Source organism: Scyliorhinus canicula, chromosome 4 (genome assembly GCF_902713615.1).
Source record: "Scyliorhinus canicula chromosome 4, sScyCan1.1, whole genome shotgun sequence".
Taxonomy (NCBI): Eukaryota; Metazoa; Chordata; class Chondrichthyes; order Carcharhiniformes; family Scyliorhinidae; genus Scyliorhinus; species Scyliorhinus canicula.
The window spans coordinates 196,504,642-196,516,768 of NC_052149.1; positions in this window are offsets into that span (position 1 = coordinate 196,504,642).

The following is a 12,127-nucleotide window of genomic DNA, read 5'->3' on the forward strand; positions in this document are numbered from 1 at the left end:
TCTGCAGAAAATGGATTTCGGACATCAACCAGGAATGTTCACCGCCTAACTGGCTGCCGCTGCCATCGTGGATGCATGGAGACTGAAGGCAAAGGGCCTGCTCAGAAAGGACCCTACACAAGAGGAGCTTGCCCCAGAAGAGTAGGGGCCAGTCATTGAGGCTGGAGAGTTGACCATCCAACAGGCCATGGAGGAGTAAGTGCGAAGGGGGTGCCGCAAGAAGCCATGTTGTCCTGTAGAGTGTCCTGCAGAGTTGCAATCGGCAACTCCATTGGGGTTGCGACCCCCACCGCGAGACCTCATTGGTGACAGCCACAGAATTTTCTGGAAAGGCACAAAGAGGGGCCGCCAGGACCCTCCTCAGTGAAGACTCGATGCAGAGGTAGCAGAGAAGATTGGATGACTGACCAGAGACCAAAGGAATCAATGTGCAACACCAGCCTTGGTGGACGAAGGCCCTGAGAAACTTAAGGTTCAGAGAATTGGACCCACAGATCATCGGCATGGGTAGTATTAAGAATCCTATGTTATTATTGGTTGAGCTAATTTAAGGGGGGGTAACTGTTTACTGTGTTTTTTAAAATAGATTTAGTGTACCCAATTTACTTCTTTTCCAATTAAGGGTCAATTTAGTGTGTGCAATACACCTACCTTGCACATCTTTGGGTTGTTGGGGCGAAACCCACGCAAACACTTGGAGAATGTGCAAACTCAACACGGTCAGTGACCCAGAGCCAGGATCGAACCTGGGACCTCGGCGCCGTGAGGGGGTAGGGCTAACCCACTGAGCCACCGTGCTGCCCTGTTTACTGAGTTTAATAATACATTTGGTTGAATCATTCATAGATACTCGATACATAGAAGGTAGGAGCAGGAGGAGGCATTTTGGCCCTTTGAGCCTGCTCTGCCATTCATCATGATCATGGCTGATCATCCAACTCAATAGCCTAATCCTGCTTTCTCCCCATAGCCTTTGATCCCATTCTCCTCAAGTGCTATATCCAGCCGCCTCTTGAAGATATTCAAAGTTTTAGCATCAACTACTTCCCGTGGCCGTGAATTCCACAGGCTCACCACTCTTTGTGTGAAGAAATGTCTCCTTATCCCTGTCTGAAATGGTTTACCCTGAATCCTCAGACTGTGATCCCTGGTTCTGGACACACCCATCATTGGTAACATCTTCCCTGCATTTACCCTGTCTAGTCCTGTTAGAATTTTATAAGTCTCTATGAGATCCGCCCCTCATTCTTCTGAACTGCAACGAGAACAATCCCAACCTAGTCAATAACTCCTCATAGGACAGTCCCGCCATCCCTGGAATCAGTCTGGTAAACCTTCGCTGCATTCCCTCGAGAGCAAGTACATCCTTCCTCAGAGAAGAAGGCCCTGTCCAATTGCAGCAACACATCCCTGCTTCTATTTATCCTTTGTTCATCTCACAAGGAAAGACACCTGGGTAGAACGCTTGAGTGGTCAACTGGTCAAAGTATCTGAGGTTTTACAGACAATGCATCAATTTTTTACAAGATTAATTGGTGCATTTGAATGTTCAGGCTGTTTTTTCCCAGTAACTATTTGAAATGGTGCATGGTTAATCCTTACAGACACATACGTAAACCTTTGACTGAGAAAATTATTCTTTCCATGTGGTGCACCATCTATAATCAGTTGGATTATGGGCTATATTACACCTAATAAATTTAATGAGCACACGTTCTGCAGAAATACTTTGAAAAGCAACTGAAAAAATAATTCAGAATCCTTGTATTCATTCCTACATTTCTCCACCTGACCAATCTTCCATCCATAGAATCATAGAATCCCTACAGTGCGAAAGGAGGCCATTCAAATCTACATCAACCCTCTGAAAAAGAACCGTACCTAGGCTCCCACCCTGCCTTATCCCTACACCCCACCTAAGCTGCACATCGCTAGACACTGAAGAGCAATTTTGCATAGCCAATCCACCTATCTTTGGACTGTGAGAGGAAACTGGAGCACCAGGAGGAAACGCACGCAGACACGGGAGAACATGCAAACTCCACACAGTTACCCAAGGCCAGAATTGAACCTGGGTCTCTGCTGCTTTGAGGCAGCAGTGCTAACCATTGTGCCACCGTGCAGCCCTTGCACCTCAGCAAGAAAAAAAAAATTCCCATGGGATATTTGACCATCTCAACCTGTGTTTAGTTCTATATTCACCAGTGTTGTTTTGCTACAGAGACTTAACCAGCTCATTTTTAAATGAGTTAATTAACATGGACTGCTTTTTCTGGAAATCTGTCTTGCATACCCAACAAGTTTAAGGTGGTGCTTTCTTGTTCAAAGTTTATAATCCAAGAGAAGTAACCAGTTTACAGTGATAGGCGGGATTTTTTTGGCCATTGACGCTGCCGGGATCTTACTGTTCTGGTGACAGTGCACCCCTGCCACAGGTTTCCTGGTGATGAGAGATGCATTGAACAGGAAAGCCTGTTGACAATGGCGAGACCAGAAGATCCCGCCGCCGGCCACTGGCGAGCCACCCTCTGCCGTTGCAGAATATGCCAGGGAGTGGGAGGAAAATCCACCCCACTCGCTATGCTTCCACCCATTTTAAGTACTAAGATCATAAGGGCCTTGAAAAAATTCTGCCCAGCAAGATCAATCTCTCCAGCCTTCAAGAGGGGGACGAAAGAAAAAACCTGCCGGATGCCTTGAGGAAGATTATTTTTGCTTTATTTACATAGTTTATTTGAGAAAGTTGCAAGCGAATTAGGAGAGGGGAAAAATAGCTGCAAGAATGGAGGAACTCTTCCAATACCTGGGATTATAATGCTTTAACTTCGATAAACTCTGAATCTTCAGCGCAGTAACATCTTTTAGTTCGTAATGTGGCATCACTAATGTTCTACGCAAGATTACTCGTATTAATGATCAATAGCCTCAAGCCGTTTGCTCTTCCTGTACAACTACGGAGATGACTCCTGGATAACAGAGGATAGCCTCACACAACCTGGCTCATGATACCTGTGTATCATCCACAAAGTTCAGCAGGTGATAGGTGCATATCCTCCTATGCCGCAATGGGGCAGCAATGGAACATTGCATTGGACTGCTGAAGATCAGGTTCTGCTGGTTGGACTGCTCAGGCAGAGTGCTGCAGTCCGTGCGACAGAGAGTCTCATAGATAACTGTGGTCTGCTGCACGCCACACAAGCTCAAACAGCAAACTGGTGCACAACAGCCAACTGGGGATTTGGAGGAGCTGGAGTCATCTTCAGTCAAGGATGAAAGGGAAGAGTCATAAAACACTGAGGTGATGGATAGTGCGGTTCCACCTACAGATGCAAGGGTAATGGAGCGACATGTTGGAGAGGCCCAGGGCATGTTCAATGAATCCCAGTTTCAGCCAGAATAAGCACAGTGCAATATTTTTTGAAATGTGTCTGAAGAAATGCCAGAGTCAAAGAATTTTACAGCACAGAAAGAGACCTTTGGCCCATCATGTCTGTGCTGATCATCAAACATCTATCTATTCTAATCCTATTTTCCAGCACTTGTTCCGTAGTCTTGTCTGCTATGGGTTTTCATGTGCTCACCTAAATGCTTATCGAATGTTGTAAGGGTTCCCACCTCCATCACCCTTTCAGGCAGTAAGTTCCAGATTCCCACCACCCCCTGGGTGAAAACATTTTTCCTCAAATCCCCTTTTTTATCTTCTGCTCAGAGGCTGGTTTAGCACAGTGGTCTAAACAGCTGGCTTGTAATGCAGAAAAAGGCCAGCAGCACAGGTTCAATTCCCGTGGAATCATAGAATTTACAGTGCAGAAGGAGGCCATTCTGCCCATCGAGTCTGCACTGGCTCTTGGGAAGAGCACCCTACCCAAGCCCACACCTCCACCCCATCCCCATAACCCAGTAACCCCACCCAACACTAAGGGCAATTTTGGACAATAAGGGCAATTTATCATGGCCAATCTACCTAACCTGCACATCTATGGACTGTGGGAGGAAACCGGAGCACCCGGAGGAAACCCACGCAGACACGGGGAGAACATGCAGACTCCGCACAGACAGTGACCCAAGCCGGGAATTGAACCTGGGACCCTGGAGCTGTGAAGCAATTGTGCGAACCACAATGCTACTGTGCTGCCCTTCATGCCTCGGTTTTCTTGGGAACGTATTGGTTCCCTACAGCGTGAGCTCAGCTTCTCAAAGCAAACCCAATGTGAATGAATCCCGCCGTCTGCACTGCAAAAAATGAAGGAAACATGTCGCTTGACCAACAGAAAACCTCATCAAAGGGCTCGTCTGGGATTTGAACCCAGGACCTCTCGCAAATTTCAAGATCAAAACACCCAAAGCAAGAATCATACCCCGAGACCAACGGCCTCCCTGAACAGGCACCGGAATGTGGCGACTAGGGGCTTTTCACAATAACTTCATTGAAGCTGATTTATGACAATTAGCGATTATTATTATTACCGTAATCTATGCCCCCTAGTTATTGACATCTTTATTAAGGGAAAAGTTTCTTCCTATCTCCCCTCTTTATATCCCTCATAATTTTGTATGGCTCAATGCACACACTCTTTTTTTAAAATAAATTTAGAGTACCCAATTCATTTTTTCCAATTAAGGGGCAATTGAGCGTGGCCAATCCACCTACCCTGCACATCATTTTGGGTTGTGGGGCTGAAACCCACGCAACACGGGGAGAATGGGAAAACTCCATACGGACAGTGACCCAGAGCCAAACCTGGGAACTCAGTGCCGTGAGGCAGCAGTGCTAACCACTGTGCCATCGTGCTGCCCTCCCCGCTGCCTTCTTTGATCTAAGGAGAACAACCCCAGCCTAACTAACCTCTCTTCATAGCTGAAACTCTCCAGCCCAGGCAACATCCTGGTGAATTTTCCCGGCACCCTATTCTCATGCTATCACATCCTTCCTATGCTGTGGCGACCTGGACTGCATACTGTTGTGTATTCATGTATTTCATGAACAAGGTCCCTTTAAGAGTTCGATCATGTAATGTTCTGATGACATCATTGGCAATTTGGGTGGGTGAACAATCAGTCTAGTCTATCAGGCTGTGTGAAAACACTTTCCAATAAAACTCTTGTTTGTTTTGTACCTTTATGGTCTACAAGTCTATCTTTTAAAAATACCACAAGGAAAACTGGTGAAGAAAAGGTCGAAACCACACTGACCGTCTCTCCAGAACAATAAAAAATACAAAAGAATAATTGATCGACGCTGCAGCAATCCAAAATATTAAAGAAGATAAAAACGTTGCTATACCGAAGTTGGCAATGGAGAGATACTGAATAATAGCAGCAACCATTGCAAGAACTGAAATTTAAACAAATACTTGGGTGAAAATACCATTGAAAAGAAGCTTGCCATGTACTCTTCCCAGAAAGTTCTGGAACAGTGCTCCTCCTACTGTGAGTAGCAAGTAAGTAACAAATTACCTGCCAATTAATTGAGAGCTAGGCTGGCTTTGCAACACCCTCTGCAAAACCCAAAAAGGAACAGGCTGAGCTCAATATTAACTTGTCTGAAAGAAAAAAGAGCGAGGTTTTGTGAAAAGCTTTGTGTCATATTTGTGCTTATGCAAGCCACCCAAAGCAAAATGGCGGGTGTTTTTGGCATCATGAGTCTTTATGATGAAAGCACGAACGCTGGTAGAGCTCATGCACCAAAATATTCAACTACAATGTCTAGGTGAACAAAATTGCAGCGGACATAGAAGTCCCGACTTTCCTGAGCCCAATGAAAGAGAAAACTTTCAAACCCCTGCGAAGTGCAACCAGAAAAACAAGGCTTGAAAGCGTATGGTGAGATTGCGGAGATATTGCAGGGTTATTTCTCATTGAAAACCTTGGTCATTGCAGCAAGGTTCAGGTCCCATAAAAGTAACCAAAAAGATGCTGAATCAATAGCACAATTCATAGCTACTTTTAAGAAATTAGCTGAATTATGAGAAATCATATAAGCATTGGAGATCAAGACGTGGAATCAGTAATCTGTAGATTCCCAGTAGTTGGGACAAAGTATACGCCAGGAAGCATACACTGGAGGCTTGTAAGAAAGGTATGATAATAATCATAGGTGATTTTAATATACATATAGACTGTATTAATCAAATTGGCAAGTGTAACCTCAAAGGACAGTTCATTGAATGTGTAAGAGATTGTTTCTTGGAGCAATATGTTATGGAACCAATCAAGGATCAAGCTATTCTGATTGTGTATTATGCAGTGAGGAAGGATGAATTAATCACCTCATAGTAAAAGATCCCCTGGGGAAGAGTGATCATAGCATGAGAGAATTTCATATTTAGTTTGAGGGAGAGAAACCAGAGTCCCACACTCACGTTCTGGAGTTAAACAAAGGTAATTACGTAGGCATGAGGACAGATTTAGCCCTAGTGGGCTAGGCAGAAAGACTAAAGGTAGGATAGTTGATGAGCAGCGACAGTTGTTTTAGCAGATATTGAATTCCTCCCAACTAAAATATATTCCAAAGAGGAAGATAGATTGTAAGAGGGAGAAAAATCATCCATGGCTGAGTAAGGATGTTAAAGATAATGTAAAATCAAAAACTAAGGCATACATTATTGCAACGGCCAGTGGCAGGCTGGAAGATTGGGAAACTTTTAAAGATCAACAAAGGATTACTAAAGAAGTACTAAAATGGGTGAAGATAAATCATGAAAGAAAACTAACGCAAAATATAAAAAAGGATAGCTAAAGCTTTTATAAGTATATAAAAGTGAAGAGAGTAGCTAAAGTGAATGTTGGTCTCTTGGCAGATGAGACCAGAATGTCAATAGTGGATAACATAGAAATGGCGGAGATGTTAAACCAATATTTTGCCTCAGGTTTCATGGTGGAGGATACCAGTATAATTCCAATAATAACAGGGAATGCAGAGGTAAAAGAAAGGGAAGAACTTAGAACAATCATCATCAATAGGGAAAAGGTACTAAACAAACTATTAAGATTGAAGGCAGAAAATCCCCAGGGCCTGATGACATACATCCTAGGGTTTTAAAGGAAGTGACAGCAGAGATAATGGATCCATTGGTTATAATATTCCAAAATTCATCGGATGCGGGAAAGGTTCCAGTGGGATGGAAAAATGCTAATGTTACACCCTTATTCAAAAAGGGAGAGAGCCAGAAAGTAGGAAACTATAGACCTGTTATTTTAACATCTGCCATTGGGAAATTGTTAGAATCCATTATTAAGGAAGTAACAACGGGACATTTAGAAGGTCAAAACACAATCCATCAGAGTCAGCATGGTTTTATGAAGAGTAAATCGTGTTTGACTAATTTGCTAGAGTTATTTGAAGATGTAACAAGCCTAGTGGATAATGGACATCCTGTAGATTTAGTATCTCTGGACTTCCAGAACATGTGATAAGGTGCCCGTCAAAAGGTTAATAAGCAAGGTAAGATCACATGGGGTTGGGGTAATTTATCAGCTTGGATAGAGGGCTGGCTAACCGACATAAGGCAGAGAGTCAGGGTCAATGGGTCTTTTTCTGGTTGGCAAGATGTAACAAGTGGGATGGCACAGGGTTCAGTCCTTAGGCCCCAACTATTTACAACATATATTAATGACTTGGAAGCAGGGACAGAAGGTAATATAGCCAAATTTGCAGATTACACTAATATGTTGGGTGAGTAAGTTGTAATGAGGAAATAATAAATTTACAAATAGATGTAGATAGGTTAGGTGAGCGGGCCAAATGTTGAACGTGGATAAATGTAAGATTATCCATTTTGGTCGGAAAAATTGAAAGGCATCTTGTTATCTAAATGGAGAGAAACTTCAGAGTGCTTTGGTGTAGAGGGATCTGGGTGTCCTCGTGCATGAATCACAAAGCACTAGTGTGCAGATACAGCAAATAATAAGGAAGGCAAATAGAATTATGGCCTTTATAGCTAAAAGGATAAAGTATAAAAGTAGAGAAGTGTTGCTGAAACTGTACAAGGCATTGGTGAGACTGCACCTGGAGTTCTGTGTGCAGCTTTGGTCCTCTTATCTGAGGAGGGACGTAGTTGCATTAGAGGCAGCTCATGGGAGGTTCATTAGATTGATTCCAGAGATGAGGGGTTTTGTCTTATGAAGAGAGATTGAGCAGGTTAGGCCCATACTCTCTCAAGTTTAGAAGAATGAGAGGGATTCAAATTAGGGTATATAAGATGATAACAGGTATTAACACATTAGACGGGGAATGGATGCTTCTTTTTGTAGGTCAATCTAGAACAAGAGGTCATGGGCGGGGTTCTTCATTCCGCCAGCCCCATTTTCCGGCATGGCGCCCCCCCCCCCCCCCCCCCCCTCCCCCCCTCTGGCAGGAGGATTATCCGTTCCCACGGCCACCAAATGGGGTTTCCCATTGTGGCCACACCCACGCCGTCGGGAAATCCATTGGCGTGGGTGCGCTGCTGGTGAAGCAGAGGATCCCGTCAATGGAGAATCTCCCAGTATAGTTTTACGATCAGGCCGAGCAGATTTAAACTACAGATTAGGAAAAATTACTTCTCTCAAAGGATTGTGAATCTGTGGGCTTCACTACCCTAGAGTGCAGTGGATGCCGGGACTTTGAATAAATTTAAGGAGGAGGTAGATACGTTTTTAGTTAGTAATGGTTTGGAGGGTTATGGAGAACGGGCAGGAAAGTGGAGTTGAGGCCAAGAGGAGATCAACCATGATCATATTGAATAGCGGAGCAGGCCCGAGGGGCTGAATTGTCTATTCCTGTCCTTAGTTCTTATGCTCTAATTTGGAGATGACTTGAACAACACCATTAGAGACAGACTTGTGTGCGGGGTAAGAAGCAAAGCTATCCAGAAAAGGTTGTTAACAGAAAGCAACCTAGATCTAAAGAAGGCTTTAGAATTTGTGATCTCTGTGAAACTAGCAGCTGAGGAAATGCAACAATTAAGCTCAAGCATTAACGTCCATTAAGCTGAGACCCAAAAACCGACACGGGCTCAAAATTGCCATCGATGTGCAAAAACTGGGCGCACAGCAGATTGAGTGCTGGAGTAAAGATACAAAATTCAAGAATTGTGGTAAAAAGGGGCACACCGACTGTGTTTGTTGGAGAAAGAAACAAGTTTCAAACACGAATAATAAAAACCAAGAACCAAAAACATCAAATGAACAACTGAACAGAGGGAATAGTATCCACGTGATACAAAAAAGGTGTGGGAAAAGGACCAGAGTCACAATTAAATAATGAACTCCCATTGAACATGCTGGCCATTGCTGGTGCAACTAACCATTACCTTGTTACTCCTTTACTGGATGTAAAATTGGTGAGAATGGAGGTGGAGAGTGGCACAGTTGTTTTATTGGTACCAGGAACTGTTTACCAAGAGAAACTATGACATATCTCGTTAAAATTCTCATAGAAAAAACCTATACTGGGGAAGTGGTTCCTTTGGAGGGCCGTATCAATGTCAATCTGCAGCTAAACGGACAGACCACAGACTTGTCCTGCATGTCATTAAATGTAAGTATCCAGTCCGAAGCTTAAGGCTAGGTCAGCGCTGTATGCCATCAGGCCTAAGGTCTAGGCAAAATTAGAGAGGCTGGTCAAGAATGAGTCCTCAAACCCATTAATGCCAAATATTGGGCCACGCCCATAGTACCCGTGATGAACAATAACGGTTCACCACGAATATTTGGGGATTTTTTGGTCACTATCAATCTGGTACTGTGTTCAGTCACCTCTGCCTTTGACTGATGATTTATTTGCTGGGTTGGCTGGAGACTAGCATTTCAGTAATGTTGAACTTAATAATAAGAATCTTTATAGTTGTCATAAGTAGGCTTGCATTAACACCGCTGTGAAAATCCCCTAGTTGCCACACTCCAGCGCCTGTTTGGGTACACTGAGGGAGAATCCAGAATGTTCAATTCACCTCACAGCACGTCTTTTGGGACTTGTGGGAGGAAACCAGAGCACCCAGAGGAAACCCACGCGGACACGGAGAGAACGTGGAGACTCCGCACAGACAGTGACCCAAGCCGGGAATCGAACCCGGGCCCTGGCGCTGTGAAGCACCAGTGCTAACCACTGTGCTACAATGCTGCCCACTTAATCAAGCTTATCTTAGTCAAGCTTATTGCCAGATAAATGTAGATCCAGAGTCACAGCCATAGTTGATATTTGTAACACCTACGGGCTATTCAGATATAAAAGACTTCCATTTGACATCTAGGGCTGGATTCTCCTCTCCCTGATGCCGAAATCGCGTTCGCTGACGGGACGGAGAATCCGTTTTGGCTCCGAAATCGGGAGCGGCGCCGGTTTCTGAATTCTCCGTCCCCTGCCGATTATCCGTCGTCTTACCCACCATCTCAGGCCATTGCCTGAGGCCCGCGCCGCGATGCTCCGTCCCCAACTGGCCGAGTTCCCGACGTGTGGGTTACGTGTGCTCATACCATTCGTGAACTCGGCATGGTGGCTGCGGACTCAGTCCAGGGCCGCCACAGTCAGGGGAGGGACGATTGGCAGGGAGGGGGCCTTCATTCGGAGATGGGGGCACTGTGGAAGGGCAGTTCGGGGCGTGCGAGCGGCCAATGGGGGGCATTACTTTGGTGGTCCAGGTCCGCGGGCTGAGTCTGCCAAGGAGCACGCCGTGGCCGCCGCAGACCTCCGTCGTGTGCATGCGCGGCCTCTGAACCGGACATGCTGGGGACTGTATCAGCAGCTCAAGCTGCGAGCTCTATGCTGCCTCCCTGCTAGCCCCCAGCAAATACGGAATCGGCGGCCTTTTGACGGCAATGGTCTGGCGTAGGGGCTTAGTCTCCAAAATGGAGAGTCCAGTCCCACATTTGCACCTGTGTTATTCCATCGTGCCGTGGAATTCTAAGCAGACTAGAAGGAGTCCAGTGCTACATAGATGATGGGCGGGATTCTCCCGCAATCGGCGGGTTGGCCCGTACCGGCGCCAAGAGCAGCGTGAACCACTCCGGCATCGGGCCGTCCGGAAGTTGCGGAATCCTCTGCACTTCCAGGGGCTAGGCCGGCGCTGGAGGGGTTGGCGCCGCGCCAATTGGCGCCGAAGGGCCTCCGCCGACCGCCGCAAGTTGGCGCATGCGCAGAACCGCTGGCATGTTTCCTGTGCATGAGCAGGGGGTTTCTTCTCCACGCCGGCCATGGCAGAGCCTTACACAGGCCGGTGCGGAGGGAAGGAGTACCCCCATGGCACAGGGCCCGCAGATCGGCGGGCCCCGATCACGGGCCAGGCCACTGTGGGGCCCCCACCCGGGCCCGGATCCCCCCGCAACCCCCCGAGGGCTCCGCTAGCCGCCCTCCAAGCCATGTCCTGCTGGTATGGACCATGCCTAATCCACGCCGGCAGGACTGGTCGAAAACGAGTGGCCGCTCGGCCCATCGGGGCCCGAAGAATTGCTGGGGTGGGGGGGGGGGGGCTGCTGCCAATGGCGCCGACCGATGTGGCGCGATCCCCGCCACCACCCGAAAACCGGCGCCAGAGAATTCGGCAGCCGGCGTCAGAGCAGCGGGACGGGATTCACACTGTACCCCGGCGATTCTCTGACACGGCCGGGAGGGGGGGGGTGGTCGGAGAATCCCGCCCGATATCTTAGTTACTGAAAAGAATGAAGAAGAACATTTTCAAAATGTAGATGTGTTATGGGAGAGGCGTTTTCAGAACCCCAAAATGTACCAACCTCCCCCTTTAATGTATTGTTGCTTTTGAAGCACACGGCTTGAAATCCAGGTGCGGTATTACAATTATGGACACGTGGGTTTTTAACCACAAAACAATGTTTATTCCATGAACTCAACTTTACCTTTTAAATAAACATTGGATCACTTCACACCCCTTACTTCAAAGATAACCCCAAAATTAATACAACACTAAATAATCCTTTAGTTGTTCCTTTAAACATCCAAGAGACACCTTTAAACAGAAACACATCAGATTAAAGACATTACTATTATGAGTTTAAATCACCCAAATGATTCAGAGATAGTCTTTCATGGCAGAGATCACAGCAGATCCAGCTCACTGCAAAACACACCCAAACTGAAAACCAAAAACTTCCAAAAAGCAGAAGTGAGCTCAGCTCAGCTTCCCTTACCCTC